This window comes from Paralichthys olivaceus, chromosome 16, assembly GCF_024713975.1.
Source record: "Paralichthys olivaceus isolate ysfri-2021 chromosome 16, ASM2471397v2, whole genome shotgun sequence".
Lineage (NCBI taxonomy): Eukaryota > Metazoa > Chordata > Actinopteri > Pleuronectiformes > Paralichthyidae > Paralichthys > Paralichthys olivaceus.
Window position 1 is genome coordinate 21,588,347 of NC_091108.1, and position 25,413 is coordinate 21,613,759.

The window sequence follows — 25,413 nt, forward strand, 5'->3', positions numbered from 1 at the left end:
AAAAATGTATCTTCCATCAATCCATCACACATTTTCAGACATGAACTCTGGACGGACAATCGGGTCACATTGGCTATATATGAAGAAAGCAGCAGGAGATTCTGCCGTCAGATGCATTACCAACACAACTTAATTTGACTGTGAAGATGTTTTGGTTAACTCTTATTAAGAGGACTACCCTCAACATTATCCTAAAAGATATACTGACAATCCTGGGAATTCATTTTCTCCTCTGTCAGAAAACCCCCAAATCCTGATGTCCCTCCACCATGCTTCACCTTTGATAAGATGCTTTCATTATGAGCCTCCGTGTCCCCCTTACACCATGTTCTTCCCAAACAGTTCAGTGTTAGATTAATCAGCCCACAAAGCATTTTCCTCAGTGGTGTGGTGGTTTCTTTGGCAAAGCTAAATGGTTCCCTTCAGCTGCCACTATGGGGTTCTTTATCACCTCACAGAGCACTTTGTGTTGTGTGTTCACAGTCAACGGTTGTGCTTCAGGACTCATCTCAGCCTGGTGAACTAGGCAGAGTAGCCACAATGAATCAATGAATTATCTGCGACCGTTTGTCTGACTATGGACCAATGTATGTCTTTGTCAAGGCTTCAACCTCTGAGTCCACTGAGATCTTTTTTGAGGCCTGGATGATTCTCGTAAACAAATGTTTGATTGTGTTTTTTAAGTCAAAGTATTGTAGCTGTAGCACACATCTCCAGCCTGCTGTCGTTGACTGTAGCGTTTTAAACCTGCACTGTGAATGTTTTAACGATTTAACGTGGACAACACAATTGCTTTGTCTGTTACTTGTTCACACAGATTTTTTTTGTTCACTGTTGCGATGAAAATCTTGATTCGACAATAGTTTTGTTAAATGTTGTGTCTATCATAACTGTCATGAAGTGGATTCCACTTTGATTGTCATTTGCATAAACAGATGCCTGAATAATTATGTATATGAGCATCAATATCACCGCAGTGAGCCTGAATGTTACCTGTGAAAAGCTGAATTCAAGGATCCAAAGAAAAACAGACACAACAACAGAAATCCTGTCAACGATGGAGGGAAAGTAGGATCATCTGAGGACTGGTGGGTCTATTAGGACGAAAATTGAAGAGACCACATCATTAAAGCATTATCAAAGGTTTTGTCTGACTGTGGCAAACATCTATTTATGATTATGTAGCATTTATGGGTCTGTCTGAGTTCTTGAACATGGGAGTGTTCTAGTTAACAGTGGTCTGAAGTTACTGAGCAGTCAAGGCCCCAGACATGTTGACAGAGAGCTAAAGCTAGGAGCCAGGACCACGTACATTTGAAGCGCAAAGACAGCTAATACCTCTTGTACATCAATATTAGTGGTTTTATTAGGTTTTCACCGAGGGTGAACCTGTTAACAAAACTCCTTTCTGCTTTTTTCCCCGGTATAAAACCTGATGTGCTCCCTCACCTCGCTGACACGTTTCAAAAACTGCTTGTTGGAGCTGATATAACCTGCGTCCACTGCAGAGTCATTTGACCTGGGAGTGAATACCGATTGTATCCATTCCTATTGCAGACAAAAGCCAGAGTTAGCCTAAGCCATCGATCATGATGTTTCACCCTGTTTTTGTAGCATTATATAACTAATTAAAACTTATTAGAAACATGAATACTTCAAAACATACATCGGCATAATGAGAACTTATCTAGTTTTAATCTAAAATGACAGACACTATCTTTGGAAAATTGTATATGGTGTGTACTTTGACTTTTGAATTAGCTCCATCCACTAACTTGGAGGAGACGGCCACCAGGGGGTGGTGCATATGTTTTGGCTTCACTTTCGGGGAGCTGTCCCTCTTTATATATGGATGGAAGAGATCAGTTGATCAATAACTGGAGAGTTTGTTCTTTCTTGTGCAGTCTCAGGTGGCAGTGCACAGGTTAACTAACCTCAAGTCCCCATTAACCGAGGGTCAGTTGCAGGGCTAAAGCAGTGATTAAACTCAAAATGATTTCTGTCACTTTCTCTAAAGCATGTTTATCTGTTGCATGAAACATGGGAGCTCTGTTTCACCAGGAGACCACTTTAAACCAAACAAATACTGTAGCCTGTGAGTCTGATTCCAAGTTGGCAGTATAGAGTGCACTGCTTCAGGGCAGTTAACTGTGACGTTTATTTTACGCCCAAAAGGTTGGTGACACTAGCGGAGGCTGGGTCTGCGCTGGCACAGATGCACCCAAGGGGGCAATTTAGAGCAATTACTGTAGCTCCTCATATAAAACTGAACAAAACCTTATTACAGATCAATGAAGTGTTCAGTCTAAACAGTTCACCACAGTCTTAATGACATAATATCTTATTTAGTCTGCACAAACATGCATTCCCTAGGAAGTAAAAAGTAAAGGACAATACTGCCACTACTGAGATGACGCAAAAAATCTTTGACATAAGTAATTCAAAATTGAATAACATGTTTACTTGATTCCATGCCCCTGTGCAGAAATCATACTGTAACTCTCTGCCTTGTGAAGTTTACACTACATGTACAACAAGTTATACAGAAAACAATTTATGTAAAACTAAAGTCATTTCACAAGCAGTGACTATTTCATACATCATTACTAACTCTTATAAACCAGATATTGAGAATATTAACTCGGCTACCACACACCCTGTTATTTATTTGCTGTTTATATGCTCGTGTGTTGTCTTTGCTTGCTGTCTGGTAGTTTTGTTTTTTATCTTGTGGTGTGTTAAGTGTAATTTCAGAGGATCACAATACACCTTAAAGGGATAGTTCACCAACAAATAAAAATTCACTCACTGTAAATTACACCGTTTTGATTCAAATATTAATTTCGGGGCTTTTCTGTCGTCGGAAGAAGAGGTCAACTTGGCCTCCGCCTCATTTACCCCTGAGACTCCAAAAGTGTTTTGTGGACTCCCTTCACCCACCCCTCCATCAGCATAGTGGTGAGTAAATCATGAGTGAATGTTCATTTACTACCTCTTTAAGGCTTTATTTTATTTTCATCCTCTGTGATTTTTAATTTGTATAGTGACAGCAGTCATTCTTCATTTTTTTATTATCTTCAAATAAATTAAAACAACTAATTATTCGTTCAATCAATGAATCAATTAAAAGAGCCTACACTACATTAACGTTTACGTCCACTTGGTCTCTTTGTTGTTAGTGTCGAGCTTCAGGCTGCAGGGGAGTGATGTTACTAACTGACTCTAGCTGCTTTCAGCCCTGAGCTCGGCAGATTTTCTCCGGAGGACGTGCCAGTGTGAACGCAAATGTCCGAGTGAGAGGGTCTGAAGTTTCTGTTGTGAACGCGTCTGTGCAGAGAACTTCCCGCTGCGTTGTGAATGTGTAAATGGCAGACTGTGGTAAAATTCCATAGCCAAATCTCTCCAGATTTTACCAGCAGGTCTGAAGATGGCTTCTGATGATTTAATGTTGCAGTGTCCAAGTGTCTCTTATGTGCCATGAGAGAAATGTTTTAAAGCTTTCTGTTGCAGAACCTTTCACACACACACACACACACACACACGTGAATGGACCCTTAAAAAACCTCATCAATAAGCCCAGTGGCTTGTGCTGAATCCTGCGGAGGATCTCCTGCTCTGTTCTCACATGAGCTCATTCAAACATTCACAGGAGGTTTTACTAGCAGGCTGGCTGGAGAATGCCTGGAGCTTCTCACTCTGACATTTACATTCTCACATAAAGCCCCTCCAGGGAATGTCTGCCGATTACTCGGTTTTAAGTGGAAAGCTCAAGTTCAAGTCCGAACGCAAGTTTATTGTGTGATTACCCCAAATACGATTGACAAGATAACAAAGTCAATACAGCAACGCTAAAGGAAAACAAAATTGGGAGATACAAAAACCAATCAGCAGTGTTGATAAAACTCACTGGACTCAGTTCCTGGCACCGACCCGAGCTGGATGATCAAACTGGCCTCTAGTTAGCCTCAGGTAGCACTGGAAACTCCTAAGCCATTTTCAGACATCACCTGCGGGTAAAACCCAGAGAATTGGCAACAGAGTTTACTTGAGTTTGCCTTTCACACAGCGGGAGGTTTCAACAGCATCAAATTCTCTGCATTATTCAGACAAGAGGTGGAGCAGCCAGGGGCAGGAAGTGACGTATTAACTCTGCTGCATAGATCACATGATCGTGATACAGCTTTTTTTCACCTGGAGATTTTTGTTTTTTTCAATTCTGTGTCTAGGGAGGCAGGCGTGGAAAGTCAGCAGAAACTGATGAGCCTCTTACTCTGACATTAGCATTTACACATGCACCTCTAGAGAAAATATGGAGTATCTGCGGACTTCAGTGCATGTCTGATAGCAGCTCCAGAGAAGACACTAAAATCCCCCATGATTCCACAACAGGTACAACACAGCAGTTGTAGTTACTTCAGCCAGTAGTCCCTCTTATCTCTGCAGGTGAACAGGTGATAATTTGTGTGTATTGTTAATTACACAGAAACGTTCCTGCAGCCAAATCGCACGAGTAAAGCCCAAATCAGGCTTCTGCACCGAAGCTACACCGTAGCCTACACGTATACGCTATACAGAGCCCAACGCAGTACCCTGACCTGGGTTAACCCCTGCACCTCCCCAAGAATGGAACTATGGGTCGAGGCTACGCAGACCGCAAGAGCTGTGATTGGTCCTCTTGGTAGCATCGCATTTTTGAATTGAGTTGAAGGACCGAACACGAATCTTTCTTTTCTTCATTGCTCATCTTTGAGAAAACGCAATTGCTCCTCAACATCAGCTCCAACATGAGCTTAGTAACACTCACCATTGTTCTGAGGTAAACAGAGATCCCAGAGAATTTGGAAATATGCGGACCAGAAACCGGAAGACTCTCAACGCCAGCATGGGAACTGCGCCGCCGCTAGTGTTTCAGTGGTGTAATTGCAGCGCGACTCACACACACACACCTACGCACAACCATGAATACTCGTCCCTGTGCGTCAGCTTCACGCGTACCTACGGTGTAGCTTCTCTGCGGAAGCATGAACTGGGCTTCAGGCCACGTCCAAATTCGTGTTGCGTTTGGTGTGAATGCCACCTCCTCATGGAGCTGTGACACCTGCAGGCTGTGAGGTGCCATCGGTGCCTGGTCAGAAGGTGGCCCCTGCCATGCTGCTGGAGCTGAGGGCCACTCTGCTGCTCTGTCAGCCTTTCAAGCACACACGGGCCTCTGGAAACGTGTGGGTTTGGGGTGGGGCCCGCATGAAGATCTGGTGCGCGTGAGTGCGTGCGTGTCCCTTCAACCGCCGACGGGCAGAGTGATGACGACCAATCAGCGGCCAGCTCAACTGCTCAATGTGTTGATGGGGGGTGGGGGCGACAGAGACGGGGAGAGAGAGAGAGAGAGAGAGAGAGAGAGAGAGGGAGGGCGGGGTAGAAGCCGAGCGAGGAGGGGAGAGAGAGAGAGGGGGAGAGAGAGGGAGGCAGCAGCAGCAGCCTCAGTCTCCTCTGGATTCAGCGTCGGTCGCTCGCACCGCTCCATCCTCGACTCACAGAGACGGTGAGTCTCCACAACTCTCTCTCTCTCACACACACACACACACACACACACACACACAGTTAACATACTTTGGATATCCTCTGATGTTGGGGCCAGGGGCTCTGGGTAATGTAGTGCTCTCAGGTGAGAAGTTGCAGCAGGAGCCGGTTGCTGGACGCGGTGAGCGGCGGAGGCACGCGCACGGAGTTGGCCTGGTGCTCACGGGGAAAGTGAGGAAAACCAGACGGTCGGCAACTTTGCTGCTCGGCCTGTCGCACTTCACCCGCTGCTCTCTCCCGTCCAGAAACCGCGACCTGAAACCATCTACGATCACCAAAGTTCTGATGCACCCCCTCGCAGTGTTCCGTATTAGTAGCGGAATAAGTTTGAATCCGGTGCACACCTCGTTGACTTCTGTGTGCTAGACATGGACTTGCATGGAGGTTATTGTGTGTTTATATTGAATCATAAAAATAGTGAGGTTTTTATGTAGAAGTACTTGTTGTAGAGTACATTCAGAACAATTATACACTATATATATATATATTTGCTTCTTCTCGTCTGCGCAGGGTGAATAAAGATCTGCTGCACGTCCTCTTGTATTAACGCTGTTAAACGTTTATTGTCGGCGCAGTTTCTTTTTTTCCTCTCCCGGGTTTGGTTATTTCTTTCTCTGAAGCTCTCGTCAGAAATGCAGCGGTTGAGTCACACGTGTGAAGGTGGAGAAACACTGGGGCTGAGTGGTGGTTTGATTTGAGATCAGTGGAAACATGAGACTGTTAGTTTGGTGTTTCAGTGCGTCTGGATGGAGTGAGAGTCAGAGACCGGAGGAGAGGGAAGTGATGCTGATCCGCTCCGACTCAGTTTCTTCTCTTTTCCAACTCCCTCTCTCTCTCTCTCTCTCTCTCCCTGGCTCCATCTCGACCCCTCCGTCTTGACGTCAGTATCTAATGCAAAGTTGTTTTTGTGTTTGTTTTAAAGATGTCTTCTTTTAAATTGTTTTTCCTGCATCATCCGTCAGACCCACTTTTTATTTCACTCAGTGGAAAACAGAAATCCATCCATTACTTGTCCCTGCTGTGCCTTTGCGTCTGACTTATTGTTGGCGTGCATCTGTTGTCTTTGCGGACTTGCTGTATTTAGTGTGCGCTAATGAGCGTCTCTGTAAAATGTGCAGCACAGACCCAGCTGGTAAATGTGCGTGTTCCCTCGCAGTGGACAGCTTGAACAGTCATGGTAGCAGGTTTTGGGGCAAACAGTGGCAGTGAATGCAGGCTGCTCAGTGTTGGATTTAACCTGCTTGGAGAGCCAGATGGGTGTGTGTGTGAGAGAGAGAGAGGGGGGGGGGCAACATCTGGGCAGCTGTGGCAGCAGTATTGGATATAAAATTAGTGTGATAAATATTTTTCCTGTCTTCTATGTTGTAAGAATGTGGCAGTTATTTGCCTGTTTGCTGCAGTAAATCTGCTGCAGGTCTGTGGGAAGCTGACATCAGTAATTTTGGGATTTTAACTGAAATCTGATTTTCCACGTTTGTGTTTGACCAGAAGCATTTTTACATTTAACTTCATTGTTGTTGCAGAAATACTGAGACAAGGAAATGCAGTTAAGAATCTATAATCAGAGTCGGAAAAAGCAGTCGTGCAGAACAATGTGCACATGAATAGATATCAATTTAAACAACAGTGATGGGTGTTTGATAGTTTGATGAGTTTCTATGGAATAATATGTATTCATTTTATATAAACCTTCATATTTTACTTGGTAAAACAAGTGATACCTGTGAATGTAAAAAAAACATTTATTTTAGCACCACACTGCCACAACACAAACATTTGGTGAATATATTTACAATCAGATGTGGTAACATTTTTACTGTTATTAGTCATTCATTTTCTTAACTTGTGAATTGTAATTTAGTGAAACATGGGAACCCTGAACAGACCACAGGGATCCATAGCCCTGTTTGGTGATTCCTTTATTTCTCCATTGATTTATACTTCAGAGGAATTTGGGGTTTCCCAGCATGCATGCAACTGTGGAAGGGCCTTGGAAATACATAGCACTGGCATCCTTCATCCACATTACTGTATGTGGCCTGAGTCCTCACATTAGACATTCCTCACTGACTCAGATAAGCTCCACGCAACCTAACGGCCCATCATTTGCATTTTTCAAAGAGCGAGAGCCAGAAGTAGACTGATGTATGATCAGCACATAATCACTTGACTGCTGCTATTAGTCTGAATAGAGACTCAGGAGTCAGAAATATGGACTGTATCCATCCACTGAGTGAGCAGTGAGATTTTGCTCTGATTATAATTGAACTGAAACGTTTCTTTCAGTGTTACACTCTAAAACATTGCAATTTTCTCATTAACTTAATGTGACTTTAAAGGCACAGTGTGTAGAATTGTTGCATGTTGCAGCTGAACACCCCTCACCTCACCCTCCACTTCCAAACATGAAAAAGAACCTGTGGTAGCTTCAGTTGTCATAAAAACTCAAAAGGTGTTTAGTTTGTTCAGTCTGGACTAATGTAAAAAACATGGTGGCCTCCGTAGAGAGGGTCCCCTTGTTGTAATTATAAAGTATTTAAATATAAAGGACCTTTTCTGGGGTAAAGAAAACTACAATTCATATAATTTAGATGAAATGAACTAGTGAAAACATCAAGAGGATTATTCTACATTAGATTTCTGTCAATAGATCCCTTTCACCTAAATCTTACACACTGGACCTTGAAACGATGAAGTATTGAATTCTGACTCCAGTCTAGGATCTTGTCTTGTACTGCTTCTGCTAAAATACAGGTTTCAACAGTTGAGCTGTATTTTTAAACATAAAATGAAAAAAGTTTTTTAGGCAGCATGGGAACTTCAGTATCTAAGTTGAATGAATTTAAAACATTGTTCAGTTTAGTAAATATTGTATTGCTCAGCATTTACCAGAAGAAACTCAATTAGGAAAAAGCCTATAGTCTGATTGTATAAGAAGTTCCTGGTGAAACACAGAAACATGAATAGGTTGTTTCCCAATTAATTGTGCGGACGTTCGGTCAGTGCGAGTCATCTGTGAGTGTTGGTCAGTGAATGACACTGACACCTACTGGGAAAGTAGCTCAGAACGCCTCCCCCACTGTGCCTCTGTGCACGAGGACGCATTTCTTTGTGACCATAATGGGCAGCTCTCACAACTACAATAGAACACTTTGTTTCTCAAAGCTTATCCTCTAGAGCAAGTCGCTTTTCACTCCGGGAACAAATCCCATGGTGGTCCTGACTCCAGCTGTCTATAAGGTTAATCATAACGTGCATTGGTGGACCATGTTGTGAGTGTGCTGGGACAAAAGTGCTGTTGTGAACTCTCTTGTGTGATCACTCCAGGGTCCCTTCACCAAACTCCCACAGTTTGGAGGACTTTATGTTCGTTGTGGCCTGTGATTAGCAGTTAATCAGCATCTGCACGTCTTACATTTTTACAAGAAGCCCATTAAAATAAAAAAATAAAAAGCTTAGAATATCTTTAAAAGCCATGAATCCTTAAATTAAATGTTTGAAACTGGTAGATTCTGAAGTGCTTAACTTTGATAATAGTGATTCTGCTTTTGATTCATTTTTGTGTACAAATTTATCTGTTTCACTTCAATATTTTGACAGAAAAATCCTAACTCAATGCTCACCTTCTTGTTTCATTACCCTAAAAATTTCACTCAGAAGGAGATGCACAGAGAAATAAAAGAGCAAGAACACTGATTTAAAAAAAGAATGACAATTAAGTCAAGAGAAAACAAAGATATTTGCAAGATTTAAAAAGAGCTTACTGGATGAGGATACTGACTCTGCCCATCTCTGTTGTGGTGGCGGGCTGCTCCAAAGCCACCGAGCCATGATGGCAAAAGCTCAGTCACCTTTAGTCTTTCGCCCGGACACAGTCACATTCGGGTCAGTCATGCAGTATGTAGCCTGTTAAGCAGTCAAAAGTTCAGTGAGATAACCCGGAGCCAGGCCAGAAAACACACAGAATCACTACAAAAACCAGTGAAGCCATCAGAGAGGAGAGGGAGATATTTGTCCCCCTCTCTTTGTTGTAGGTAAAAGCCTCACTTCAGCACTCTCTCCACACTGGAGGCGCTCTCTTTTTGGTTACGGCAAACAAACAGGGCACTGCAGCAGTTAAGGCAAGAAGAGATGAAAGCACATAATCCTCTATATTGCTGAAACTCAGGATGGATCTAAGTATAGCAATGCTCCTGAGATGACCAGAAAAGCTAGCCTGAATGAACAAGTATTTTAGTGTGTCATTCCAAATTAGTGCTTGGAAGCAGCTCTAATGTGTTTATTAAGCAGAGTGAGGGCAGCTTCAGTTTGACTGGAAACATGGAATTTTTTTTTCTTTAGTTGTGCAGAGAGGACGATTTATTGAGTTGACTTGACAGGTCCAGCTGGGTCTCTGCCCTCGCCTAAATTCTTTAAAGTTTTCTTTTGGAATAGAAAATAGAGAAACTAGATTTCTGGGAAATTGCATTTGTCTTGTATATGTCTATCCACATTCCAACAGTTTTTAAGAGAGCAAATACTGAAAATAATTATAAAAACAAGTCAGAGGAGACGGATGATATGTCCTGCTAGTGTACAACAGTCTGTCGCTCAAATCGCTCCCACTCTGCATGCGATTTGGTGTAAACTGTATTAGTGGCAGGAGGAAAGGGTATGTTGGGATGATGTGAAAAGAGCTGGATGACAGCCATATGTGACGTAACATCAGCCTGTAAACTGTGAACTGATGAATATGAAGATAGGATAAGAAGGTGCAGGGAGGGGATGACCTCCATTTTATCAGCAGCCAGCTCTCCAGAAGACGGAGGCACCAGGGGAAGAGGGTTTCCCAGCGTGACGGATAAGCACTAAACACTAGGATTATCTGTGGCTTGTTCAGAAGAGTTAGGAGACATATTTAGGACTTACATCTTCAATTTAAATATGAGATCCTACCACAGTACGTTTTTCATCAGCTGGTTATTACCAGAAGCTTTGAATCGTTGGCCTTCTGTCAGCTCTTAAACACATCGCTCTTTCAAGATGGAATTCTTTCATTCTTAAAGAGGACGTGTTGATGGCATCAAGTTTTAAGTGAAGCAACAGTTTCTGTGATTGAGGAGATAATTGAGATGATATGCACGCAAACACACAAACTCTCTCTCCCTCTCACACACACAAGCCTTTTTGGTGGTGTTCCATTTAAATGATAACTAAATTAATAGATTATCAGACATTAAGATTTAAAGTTAAGATTTTAAGGTTTTTTACATTGTTATGTAACGTAAGAGGGATAATATGTCTTTCGTGTTTCAGTTGTACATTCAGCCTTAGATTAAGATGTCATGACCTGGGTTTACTTTATTTTATTTATAATGACCACAATGTATGAAATGAAATAAATCAACATATTCCATGTAGAGATGTTCCAATACCAACACAAGTTGTGAAAATGGATCGGATACTGTCCAAAATGTTGTGCATTTATTTATTTTATTTATTTTATTGTCAGTTATGACTGTCAAACTAGATGATAAAAGAAGTTCTATAGCATTGTTGTTTGAGACACTAATTATCGCATGGTTCACATGTATGGAAAAGTGAGTAAAGTAAAAGCTTTTGACAAGTGAACCAGTCTGGCTTATTTTGAGTAGTGACAGCACAGACATAACCTTCAACCTCTGACTGTGAGAGCTTCTTCTCAAAAGGCCTCACATGTAAGATGCTTGGAAAACTGATGATCTGTTTCTATATGTAAGGTCATGAGCATGTTCACCTGACACCGCAACACAGAAAAACTGCCGGTGCCAACGATGTGATCAGATATCAGTTGTAATGGATTGCATGGGGCATTAAAAACACTGAGTACATGATGTTGTCTGACAGAGGAGCCTCTCACACATTTAATTATAGAAGCTCTGGATGCTAATGAAGCCAGGAAGCTGCTCTGTGTGCTAATCTATGCTGACGGCCGACAACTGCCCTGACAATGCTCTTTGTGCTCTGTATGCGTGTGTGTGTGTGTGTGTGTGTGGGCTTGTGCAGAAGGTGATAACACTGATATGGTCCAGGTACATTAAGTGGATTAAGAAGGGAAAGTGTGGCTGTAGTAAAGATGCGTGTATGTTTGTGTGTGTGTGTGTGTGTGTGTGTGTGTGTGTGTGTCCCTTTGATCGTCATATTCACAGACGATTTGCTGATTCAAACAGTGCCTAGCTCTGTTTTCCTAACCTGCAGACCTCGCTCCCCACAATTGTGTATAATTGCATTGAAAGCATAGAGCGAAGGAACGCTTTAATACACCATGAGCATGGTTGTTAGCTATCTCCTTCCCGTCCATAACTCTGCAACAGCAGATACTAAATTGGAGTGCATGTGAATAGCAGTAGCTTTTAACACGCTGCAGAAAGCATTCACATCAAATGAACAGTTTTCTTCTGACAGGTGTTCAACTGCATCTGTCTGGAAGAGAGACGCTAAATTGTTGTTTGAAGACAAGCGTCAGGCTTCCTCTCGACTGGCTTGACAGATCCTCCAATTACAGCTCTCTGGGCCCAGTGTGTCGTGTTTGCAAATGCAGTAGATCTCTGTTCATCAGAGCCGGGTCAGAAAGAATGAAAAGACGTGGCGGCTTGTCGGATTTCTTAAGACTGCGTGAGTGTTTTTGTCTGAAATCGGATGAGAGGCTTGTTTTAAAGCAAGATTAAAATGGCTTGCAGGCTACAGTGCCTAATTAGAGTCTGATATGTTATGGGACAGTTACACAGAGGAGAACTTTGTTGAACTTTAAAGTTCACAAGAACATTAGAATGGACTAAAGAAATGAAGCAGTGAGAGGGTGGATGCCTGGTGATGAGAACACAATAAATAAACTCACCTAGGAGTTCTGCCAAGTTAGTTGTGTGCTTCAACGTCTGTTTTCACAGTGACACAATAGAGCGCACTGCTGAAGTGGAGGCATTTTAGTCTTGGAGGGCAGCAGCCTTTATCACAGGCTGCCACGGAACCTCTGAAAACAACTGGAAAACTGTCACTACTGGCTTCTAAACTGTGACTTTAAGGTCTGTAACTGCAGCGTGCACCACGAACCAGATGTGTTTCAATGGTGGAGCTGCATAGCTATAAATATTATTACTTTTTTATATTTATATGTTTGACCTTCTGGGAAAAGCTAAACAAGCTGTGAGAACAACCTCTGACATCCTACCACATTGTTAAGTCTGACTTTTAAGCAATTCCCCATCTTCACCAGCTAGGTAACTATGTTTGTCTGCAGAGTACGATGTGTAGTGTTCACCAGAGCTCTTTCACTGAAAACAGCTGTAGGAAATGATGCTAAATAATAAAAGATCCTAGAAAAGGTTAGATCTACCTACCATTTCCACAAAGGTCTGTCTGTCTGCCTGTATGTGGAACACATATTTTGCCAACTGTTTTATCTAATCGGCTCCACACTTGGCACATCATTTTGATGCTTTTCACCTTCAATATTAAAACTAATTGAATAAGCAGGCGAACAGCGCTAGGTAGCAGCCTGTGGGGGCCGGGCAGTGTGCTTTTAGTCTGTGGATGGAGGCGATCAGGTTTTCTTCTACATCCTTCGATAAACTACAGCAACTGGGTCAAACTGCAGGTGAAAATCACCGTCAGATCATTTTGATCATTTGATTTGATTTGATTTTTATTTCACCATATCGAACTGACACACAGCACAGGTGCTAATCTCCGTCAGCAACAACCTTCATAGAATCACTTCCAGTTTGGCATGTTGTCTTCAAAGCAAATTCATAAGGTACATTTTGTTGCCCTAATGCTTTATATCAAGCTGAATTACTGAGCTTTTATTTTGAAAAGTTGTGCACTTGGGTCTGAAGATTGTGTCAATTGCTTAACAAAACTCTAAAAGATGTCAGTTAAGTAAATCATTCATCAACTTATATATAAATCACACATGTGAACTAATGTAAAGCAAATTCAGGTTCATTTTATGAAAAACACTGACTATCAAATCTTAAACCAGTTAAGATAAAATTGTTCCCTACTTCCCTCTGTACCATTTATAAAAAGCTCAACGTGCAGCACACAAACAAGTAAATGTGTAGAACTGTTTGACAACATGTTTAGAACCAGCACTGCACTAGTGAATAATAATATGATTAAAAATATAAAGACAACTTTAAAAAACACACCACCAAAACTGGATCTTTTGAGAAAACTTCCCACTCGTAGGCATGGAAGGTGAAACATCTCCATCAGTTCGACTCTGATCAGTGTACTCATTAGGTTGAAAACAATAGCCACTTAGACAATAAAGCAGGAAAGACACAACTTCCCGCTGAGCTTCACAGCTTTGATGAGGCAACAGTGCAACACTGAGATGGTATATTTAGATATGGTTTGTTTCTATGGAACAAGCTCATAAAACACTGAATAACAAAGATAATGCCTACAATTAAATGAGGATTGGAAAGTCCAAAGATTTTCTAGTGTGCATTTCTTTAAAGTTGTTTTATGTTTATGTGTTACATCACTGTCAACACCTCCACATTTGAAATTCACGCTCAGGCAGCAGAAATACCAAACATCTCTTTCCCAATGGAGAAATGCTGCACCAGACCTTATTCAGATCGAAACGTTGTATTAAAAAATTCAGTTTTTTAAAATTCATATATTGTGTAACATTTTGTGTTGTATTGCCAGGTCTTGCACTGTCACAGCTACCTCCTTCCCATCACCTGTCTCTACCTCTATCACAGTTAATTTTTTGTGCAGTATATATATAGAGCGCAGAGCAGCTAGTGAAGCTGGAGGTGTAAGAAACTGACAGTACACCTGGGACACCTTCTTGACTGCATGGTGCTACAAAAGACAGGCTTGATATTCCCCGGACCCGTATATAACCTGTCAGACCACTGAATAGGAACAATTTATAGTCTCTTGACCCATGTTTGCTGGGTTGGTTTCACACAATGTAAAAAAGCACATAGACAAACACACTTGGAGACTCACTCTGCATGTGAGGGTCTTATTGGTTTGGTTTGAAGTGCTCCTCATCATCAGGCTTTGTCTGCGTTAATTGGAGATGAAAGCAGGAGGGAGAATGAGTGGGAAAAAGCATATATGTTGGCCAAAAGTAGTTTGAAACAGAATAGTTAATAAACTCCCTCACAAACCAGCCACAGCTGCTGTTTATTGTGTTTCGCAGTATCTGTCTTCGGGGGCTGTGGGGAACAGCTGGATGATATAAGAGTGCATGAACAGAGGTTAGTGCAAGTTGTTCAATTTTATTCCTTTTGATTATGGTCCACTTTCATTGAATTGGATTGGACAGGACATGGTTCTGTAATAAAACAGTATAATAAAAGAGGCTGTATTTCGAAGGGGGCTTTTATTACTGTACTTTAGATGGGCTGTCAGTTTTTTAACACATTTTCTGGCCCCATTTTTATCTTCAGTGTAATCCTCTGTGTCATTCTTTTAATAGAAAAGATCACATATTTTTCTGGCAATGTTAGAGAGGGAACCTATTTATATGTCAGTAATATGTTAATTACTCCTAAGAGGGATAATGTTCATAACACTTTGAATCATACTTTGACTGTGAGAAATAGGAGTAAGGCTGAGTTAACAACCAGGGTTTAGTACCTGAGGACAATAGACGACTACACCGAGCACACAATATGCTCTTTACACACCATGGCCTTGTACAGAACCTATACTGCACCTCTGCGTTAGGTAATACACTTTACAGTGTTCTCCTCTGTAGCTACCGCCCACTTCTAAGGCAGCGAACTGCTCACACGCTGACCTTCAGTGCATCCATTCATTTTGCCGACCCATTACTCATGTGAAGGGTTGCAAAAGGCCATCACAGCATCAGACAGGTAGCCAGGCAACACTTGATTTCTTAAAGCTTACATCCCTGCATCACCTTATTCTGATCCAGTGTGAAATATGTTAGGTTTAGCAGATGTGGCTCCACTAATATATACTGGGTGACGTTGTTTCATCTTCTGCTGGAGGTGTGAAAAGTCATAAGCAGCAACACACACTGATAACGTGCAGGATGCACCGAAGCATTGGCGTAATATCAACTCTCCAGGCAGACATCAGTGCTGTCTTTTTCACTACCCACTTCTTGTACCATGAGACATCTATAGTCTTTAGATCATATTGTAAAGTAAATGCCCCTTTTTTAGAAAAATGTTGATGTAATTGATATTTTGGCCATGATTATCAATAGACCTGTCTCCACTAAAGTACTTGATATTGAACTTTAAGGCAACAATCATACTAAAATGGCCTTTTCACTGATGATCCAGGCTCATGCCCCACCCCTCCACCAAATTGTATGGAAATATGTCCTGGTGTTTGAGTAATCCTGCTAAAAGACAGAAAAACAAACAAATGACAGTGATTGTAAAACCTCCTCGGTGGCAGTAATAAAATGTACATCATAATGTTCATGACGGCAGAATTTACTGCAGCTCTGCTGTATGAGATTATATTAGCTGTAGCTGGTTGCATATGTCAGTGCTCAGTATTTACAGGGTAGTTAACGAGCAGAGACCGACACTTCCACCATGTTTATCAGCTTTGTCTCGAGACTGACTGCTCACCAGAGTGCTTATTAATCAATTTTGGACGTGACATAGAAACGAGTGGCCTGGGAGCAGGAGCTAGCTCAACATGAATATTTGATTGTGACTTCTGGAATAAGTAGATCTTTCTCCCCTGACTCCTCAACTGCTTCCAAATTGGATTCATCCCTTTTTTGAATAGATTAAGATAAGAGGAAGCTCCTCAGTGAGAGGAAGGATGTAATGTATAGAAGAAGACTGGGAGGGGGCAGCTGTACGTTTCTGCAGAAGAGGACTATTGTGTCACATTCTAGATGTTTGTCTCAGCTGGGGGCTTTGTTCAAACCGAGCCTTGTCCTCTCTTTAAGTTTTTTTACTCTTAACTCTCTAATATCTTTTCTTTTTACACACTCATGTTAACACACACAGTAGTTTACAAGGGTAGACATTTGCTCATTTGCATAGTAATGGCCTGCCACATTCCACGGGAGAGTGACAAAAGCATGGTCTCTGTGTATGTGTGTTCCTGCTGTTTCTCGACTCCGTGGCTGCCATAAAAGCGTGTTTCTCATGATAAAATGTCCTCGTGAATGAAAGAACTGCAAACAGAGCGTCTCTACAGACCCTCGTAAACACAGTCACACACGAGAACAAAACGCAGGATTTTACACTGGTACACAAAGTCAGAAGCCTTTTTAGCACAGACTTGAGTTTTCCTTTTAGCACCTTAATAAGTAAATGTTGGTTTTATCAGCTCTCTTTAAAAGATCTTTGTCCGTTGTGTACTTGAAAGGTTTTGGTGTTCTCCCTCTACCTCCAGTACAGGGTTATGTTTCCAAACCTAACTGTGTGCTAGGAGGACATTTTATATATGTACTGTCACTGAAACAAAATGAAGTGTGTCTGCAATAACCTATGTGAGATTCTGCTGAAACAGCTTCGAGTGCGGCTCCAACAGAAAAGTAAAATACAGTTAATAATATAGGTTGTTTAAACATAATGTGAACACAGCAATATATCGCAGCAGCAAAGCAGGTCAAGTGCAACTGGTAAAGGCTGCTTGCTAAGGCCATTAGTACTCATTATTTTGACAGTTACACATAAACATAATTCACTATTTTAGCATTAACACATTCAAATTGAAATAAAATAATGGATACGAGAGTAACTACCATGTCTCAGCTAAAAAATATATGAAGAGCTGTGTGGGAAATACAGCCTTTTTACACAGTGGTCAGAGGTAATTGGACTCTTGGCTACTTAATGTTTCTTGGGCAGCTCTGTGTTGTTTCACATGATGCCCAGAGTGAATTGAAATTTGCCATTAGATAGGAGTGGAGCTTTCTGAAGACTGGTTTATCTTCGCTGCTGTGTTGCTCCAGAGAGAGCGGTCTATAAAGGTGACGTAATGAGCGTCGAGGCTCCAAAACGTATCATGGCGCTTGGTCACGCACGCTCATCTCAACATAGACCACTTGGAGGGAAGACTGGCAGAGCAGGTTGGCCTTTACAAACTTTTCTACAAACCGTCCTGCAGAGACCACAGAGTCAATCTTGCACAATTCTTGGAAAGAGATTGCTACTTCGCTTGGTAAAGAGGAGGCATTTCGCTCCAGAGTTTGGAAGAACATTAGAGATTGCTTTGTTAAAGCCCAAACAAAAGTATGTGGAAAGATAGGTGACCCTGGGGGGGCAAGGCGGTCCTGGCAAAAGTGGTTGATTTGGGATGGCTGTTCCAGTTCATCAAGCACAGAGGGACTGAAAACTATTGCGACTGACTTTGGACAGTAACATTTCCCTTACACAAATGCAATGTTTGGTGCTGTTTACCATTGTTTCTAGGCTGCCTTCTATCCTTAATGTCTTGTGTCCTTATCCACAGACTACTTTCGTTAGCTAGCAGTTTGTAGCATATTGCAACGTTCAAGGTCTTGGCCATAAATGCCTCTGTGCATGCTTGTAGATTGTGCGTCATGTTCAGAGGCCTGTGCCAATGTGTGAGTATAAATAAGGCTTAAAAAGTAAGGCCCGCCGTCCACGCTAATCCTAAGATTTCAGAGAATTTGGAATTGCTGCTGATCCGTTTTATTTTAAAAACTCCAGGTTTGCTTTTACGTCTGTGTGGATAAAACATTTGGAAAGCATGCCGTAGTCAACCGCGTTTGCTTCCTGATTGGTTCTTATGTGAAAGCAAAGTGTAAACTGGCACATGCAGTTTAAATGGACATATGCTTGATGGGCATGTGATATGACCACATTTTCAGATGTGTTAATATTCATAGACTTTTGATGCAGCTCTAGATAATTGACTGTGCAAGTGAACATTTTAAAAGTGAGACTCAAGAAACAAAATATGTCAGAGAGACTAGGTAAGTGTGACACCTAGTGGTAAAATGTTTCTTCAAACCTTCTTCAAGCCGGTTTGAAAATATTTACACTTTTAGGGCTGGGCAGTGAACCGAAAACGTTTCGGAACAGACATTGATAACCGGTGAATCGTGCTATGACACAAAAATCATGTCCTCAACAAATAAAATGTTGTAAATTTGACGTTTTTGCCAAAGAAGGTGTTTTTTCCATTCTTGACTGGAAGATGGAAGAAATAAGGAACGGATTAATTACTAATGAAAATAACCCCATAGTAAGCCCCTGCTTTGATCCACACCAATAGGGGGACACACTGTGATGTCATCTCACAGGATTTCCAATCAGTGATTTCCCCACTGAAGTGTTTTGGGGTCTGCTGGTGTGTGATAAAAGATGCTCACTATGTGTCAGGTCTCCCATCTTGGTCAATCCTGCTGACCCTCCATCCCTTCTCCCCGAGCCCGCTCTGGGGTTACGTAATACTGTAAATCCTAAAGTACCATCTGGTACCAACAACACTATCCATCACTAATTGTTGTTGATGCACATGGCAGCAGTCATCAGAGCTCTCAGGAAACCCACGCTAATACACACACACACACACACATGCACACACACTCAAACACAGCGAGGGCTTTGCTGCGTAACCCAAAAGCATAGACTGAGACATAATGAACACACTTTCACTCTGCAAAGGTGTATAATGGGGACAAGGTCTTTGATAGATAGCAAAACCATTCAAATCGCTCTCTCTCACACACACACACACACATTTCAACATCTATTATCTCCCCTTTGTTAAGATTAAAGCAGCTCAGGTTGCATGGGGGATTAGGCTGGTTGGGACTTTGTAATTGCTGGGAAAGGGTCACTCAGTGAGTGCATTTGTGTGTATTTGTGTGTGTGTTGGGGTCAAGCATTGGCAGCAGGGATTACATGACCCACAATGTGCATCCAGCAGTGTGCTTTGTCAGTTCCTGTGACACTCCACTAAAAGCTGACTTTATGTGCTGTTCCCTTCAAACCTTAGATGTCATTTAGATTGCATGCAATACAGCTCTTAACATCCATTCACCATATTGTCCAGAGAACCACACTAAAGTACAAAAATGTAGGTCATTTTATGGACACACAAATACGATTGAGAATTCAGCCGCACACAGCCCCACCCCCCATACACCAGTTGCATTTTTCACCAGAGGGCCCAGGGAGGAGGTGTGAGGTCTGTGCCATGATGTGTGCTTTGGGTAGAGACACTAATTACAAACCAGTGCCAGATAAAAACACATTCAAGCGCGTCTTCATGCTCATCCCAGTAGCGGCCTTGAAATGAGGTGTGAGTGCCAGTTGACTGATTCCAGTCACTAACCCGCTGTCACATTGTGTGTGGCTCCATCAACAAGTTCATTGATTTCCTAAAACATTGATTGACCCAAAAACGTGGGCTTTACCCACAATGGTGGTGTGCTGCTATTCAACATGTGCTGAATGAATGTGTGTGAGGCTGAGCATTTTGTAAAAGTTTTATATTGTTGATGTAAAGCTTTCTTAATAAATGCTGCATTCACTAGTTAATTGTTTTTGAGGTCGTGAGCAGCTTTTTGACATGCAGCCCGATATACCAAGAGGAGGCACACTATGGTGACATTTCAAAAGGCTTGGCGGATTTTATTTGTCACATGATGCAATTTTCCACATTAAATCAGCAGCTGCAGCAGAGAAACTGCTGATTTGATGTGCTATGCTGCATGACCAACAGGTGCATGCTGGGTCTTGCTAAAGCTTATATGCTAAAACAGTGATGGTGGATCCTTCAGCTGGGACGTTCACTTCTCCCATCAGTGAGGCGTTCACCATCTTTTTGCTCCTCCTGATAATCCCTGTGGTGACCGCAGAGCTCTTTCAGCTCAGTGGAGCCCTGTGGTCTGTTCGAGAAAAGGCTGAAGTATTTAACTCTCTTTCCAGTTGCCTCAGAAGTTCAGAATGAGCTGTGCACTCAAACGTTGTAGGGGCAATATTCCCAGGACACAACAGCAGGTTTTAAATGGAAGAAAATGCTCCAACATTCACATCCTTCAGGACTGATTTCCGCAAATTTCAAATATATAATGTAACTTACGAGCACAAAGATTTTCTGCACATAAACAGCATTCAAAGACCACAAACATATACAATAATACTTACATAATATTGAAGCTTGACTTCTGTACATTTGTTGAACGTAGTGTTTCAGCAATGTCAGCATCCAGACGTAAACGTGTGTGTGTACTGAGAGCTGAATGTGTTAAATGTACAGTGTGTCAAACTGTGTGATACCTAGTGTTGAAGTTGCTTGTTGCAGCTGAACACCCCTCACCTCACCCTCTCCTTCCAAACATGAAAAAGAACCTGTGGTAGCTTCAGTTGTCATAAAAACTCAAAAGGTGTTTAGTTTGTTCAGTCTGGACTAATGTAAAAACATGGCAGCCTCCGTAGAGAGGGTCCCCTTGATGTAAATATAAAGTATTTAAATATAAAGGGCCTTTTCTGGGGTAAAGAAAACTACAATTCATACAATTTAGATGAAATGAACTAGTGAAAACATCAGGAGGATTATTCTACATTAAATTTCTGACAATAGTTCAATTTCACCTAAATCTTACACACTGGACCTTTAAATGCATAAAACCTTCATCAGTATTTTTCACAGTGTGCATCTGAAATAAGTTGTGGGCATGCATTGAGTAAAATGACAGTGATTATAGAACAGTGTGTTATTCTGATATTCTGTGTAAAACAATGCACATTCATGAGCCTGTAAATGCCAGAATCCCCATCGATTTTAACACAGAGGTGGAGGGGATTCAGATTGGTTGCAGAATGTCTACTTATACAAAATGAACTCATTTATTTGAATAAATATTGTAGTGAAGTGTCAGAGCAGAACCCTATCATAAAAAGTCAGTGAATATAAATGACTGGGACTGCTGGTACTCCGGTACTTTAATGTCATTATGGTTTGATTGAACATTCAGTGCTAAAATAATGAAGCAGTTTAGTCTTTCTCTGTTTGCAACAGCATCAAATAGATGAAGCCAGTTTTTAACACTATGCTTTGTAACATTCTTAAAGTGATGTTTTATTGTCATTTAAAAAACGTTATGGGATTTTCCTCACATACAAAACACCAATTCTTCTGGATAATTAAAGCCACAGTTTCTATTTCTGAGGTGCGTCCAGTGATACATCACACCTGTGTTAGTACTGTAGATGAAATACCTCAAGGTAAAAAGCAACAGTGAAACACAAATAAGACTTCTACACCTTGATATTACTTTGTGTCATTCAGTGTAAAGATGTGTTTCTTTGTATGGTCTGGTGTGCCAGAATTAATTAATGCTGCACATGTGTGCTCAAATCCATAGTCCCAAAGACAGCTTATATAAGTAGTGGAAAAAATATATGAGCTGCTTATTCCAACTCAAAACTATTAAATGTAAGGTATGGTCATGCTTTCTGTGGGTTGACAGTGTTGTGCATACATAGATTGTTTAGTTACATAACCACATATGTTCTGCAGTTATACACGGTGATCATACTACTCAAGTGTGTACATCGATCCAATGCACAGACATTAAATAATTTTTTTAATGTTTAAGAAACATACATTTATAATTGTGTTTCAATAAGGATATTCAGAAGACTTGTCTCCGTCTCCAGACCCCATTGTGTTTACATTCTCTGGACAGCAGGAGAGTCTCTGGAGCCTTCAGGTTCCTTGTCTGCATCTTCTATGTGCATGACACCTCTTTTTAATCCTGAGAGAATTGCTTTCTTTTTGAATTTTTATTAGTTTTGCGTCTGTCGTATATTTGAAATATCATCAACACGCCCACTTGTTCGCGGTAAAAATATCCTGCTGTATTTTCACATTGTCTCACTTGGAATTTTTACTTGCGGTCTGGCAGGAGAAACCTCCAAGAATATCCACAACAGCTGACTGAGACATTTGCGTTCCCACATACCGCCCTGCAAGTTAATTTCAGGATATTATTCTGAGTTCAGTGCATGTCTGAAAGCAGCAATCAAATGTTATAGTCTAACACAACACTAATGCATGTTGGTGACAGTGCACCGCAAAGAAACGGTAGGTTCCACTGAATCATATGATGTGTAACACGCAGATCTAGCAAACAGATAAAACCATGTTCAATCATGTCTTTGTAGGCTTGTAAAGGTTAAAGATGTATTTCTGTCGCGTCTAAAGAAAGCACATCACACATTCACATTGTAAAAGTGCATCTGCTCTGAACAGAGTGGTTAATGGATTAAAGCCTTGAAAAACACAAACAGGTGATCAAATTGTATGCACAGCTCTGATAGTCCCATCTGGATGCATCCTGTTGAAAAGTTGAGTGGAGCAGCTGTGCACTGATCTTTATTAAAGTTAATGCACATTTGACGAACCAACCTAATTCATAATTCTTGAAGACTTTAATCCTATAAAAATGAAATATTCAGTATGAAACCATTGATCTCTTCTTTTTGTGTTTTGTTTATGTGACATGCAACACAGATGGACCAGTTTCATTATCGCCCCCTGTAGTTAATGGTAGAAAAACATACTCCACCAATGCTCCTCATCAATCACCAGAGCCAACAGTAGTCTCAGTTGTTGTTTTTAACATATCCACAACATGAGGTCATTAATTAGCCCATCCCATCTTGCTTTCAAAAAATGAGACAAAGAAGACACAAACCCAAAGTTCATATAGATTTGAGCCTTTATTTTTACAGAAAGATCAGAAAACTGATACAGACCCAACATAAGGTGCTTTCAGACATGGACTCCAGATAATCTCCTGAAATTATCTGGTGGGGATGTATGTGAGAACACAAATGTCTACAGAGTCTGGACAATCTCCAGAGTTTTTCCTGCCAGCCATTACTCCTAACACTCAGCTGTCACTGTGAGAGCGGCGCGTGTGCATCATGAAATGTCCCGCTTTTCAGTTAGGCGTCCATGTTATCAGATTAGAGCACCCACACTGCTTGCGTGAGCAGCATGTCTCAGGCACATGAGCGGCGCTGCTCTTCTAGAGAGACGAGGTCTCGCCTCTTTTCTCAGCTTCCCTCGTGTGGTTCACAGCAAAAAAAACTGTGAAAGTCATCTTTCACTACAGTTTCAATACCTGTTTCTGTTGAATATGTCACAAACATAAATATTTTCAACACTTCCTGTTCCAAAGTGAAAGAACTGCAGGGTTTCTGTTGACTGAATCCATTCATTTCTTTTAAGGGGTTTTGATCGTTATTCTAAGATCAGAAGATGCATGACATGGCCTGGATTTGATAATGTCTAAATGAGCCCACGTGAGAACAAAGCAGAAGATTATCCAGGAAATGTACTATGATCATGTGGGTGTGCTGATGAAGTTTCTAGCATTGACACAAAATGAAGATGATGTCAAATTGAGAAAGATGGCAAGATACAAGAATATTGCTGTGAATGCTGGAAACAAAACAGCACACTACCCCTTGCCTGAAGATACCGAAGCTTCCTGTGTTGTTGTGAACATGTCTTTCCTAAGAATCTCCTGTTGCATTGTCCATTTTTGAAAGGAAAACCTTGGTCAAAGTCTGGACCTTATTTTGTCGATATATGGAGTTCAATCCTGAAAACATGATCTGCAGTCACAAATGGAGTAACAACATCTTCAGTTTCTTTGAATCAAAATTGTTGAAACTCTGTGAATTGTAATACTTAAAGGTATTGATGTTGGAGATCAAATTTCTTCACACCAGAATAGACTTGACCTTTGTAATATAAAAGCTAATGTTTGGAACTGGGAAGAAAAGGAAAGGATAGTTATGTTTTGGGGAGACAACATTTTGCCTCAGTTCTGGGTTACACAACCAAGGCAATCTAAGATGAAACACAAAACTCACAGTACTGTGCAGAAATGTCTCAAGTTCAGCCAAATTTGATGTGAGGCTTCAACAATCGGAAAGAGTCAGATCAAGTATCTTTACAGGTTTACTGCCAATGTCTGGCTCAGCAAGAAAACATTTTCTGTGGCAACACAAACAGGACATTTAGTACTAAATACAACCCTGGATGACAATCTGCATGGTTCGACCCTTGGTTAAGGTTGAGATCCAGGTTTAGTTCAATTTAGCCGTTGAACGAGCCCATGTCTCCAGACTAAAGATGCGTACTGTCATCTCCGAGAGAGACACGCTTTCATTGCCTTGCTACACCATGTCCTGCTCTACCTTTTTGGAAAACCAGGAGACACATCCTTGGCTTTTCAATGACCCACTATGTTATTTTCATTTGTTACCTTTTAGTACTCTCTCTTAACGCCATGGGACCAAGCTACTCAAAGTAATGTGTACTTATGAGAGTTGCAGGGCAGCGAATAGGACTTCTACACTGCCCTCCATGGTTTATAAAAAAAAAATTTTTTTTTCGAAAGAACCGATGTGTTGATTTGGTATTCTTTGTTGTGTTTTGAAGCATCAGAAAGCTGGGCGATGATAATAACAGTCTTGATCACAGCAGGAGTGTTGAGAACAGAGAAGGGGTGCTATGAGATGGCCTGCGGACCACACACTGTCTACACACCAGCTGCCCTTCATACACATAGATCATTGTGTGTGTGTGTGTGTGTGTGTGTGTGTGTGTGTGTGTGTGTGTGTGTGTGTGTGTGTGTGTGTGTGTGTGTGTGTTATGTGTTTCATATGTGTACGTATTGATGCATTGGTATTATTGATCTTACTTTGTATGGAAAGGACTGTAAAGCCTGTCTTGGTGGGTGATGAGCTGTCTACCTGGACATACTGAATGCTGAATAGCTGATGGGGCTGGTGCAGTGGCTGGGCAGCGTATGCCTCCTTAATGTTTATTCATCAGAGTCAGCATTTATAG

General features: G+C 41.4%; 1 protein-coding gene across 1 annotated transcript in view; it reads left to right on the forward strand.

The window, feature by feature from the left end:
* The first annotated feature begins 5,409 nt into the window (after nucleotides 1–5,409).
* LOC109645922 (cadherin-6-like) overlaps nucleotides 5,410–25,413 on the forward strand; it is a 79,018-nt gene continuing 59,014 nt past the window's right edge. Inside the window, exon 1 of the mRNA XM_020111608.2 lies at nucleotides 5,410–5,539. The gene's annotated coding sequence lies outside the window, so the exon portion shown is untranslated. The remainder of the gene's footprint in view (nucleotides 5,540–25,413) is intronic.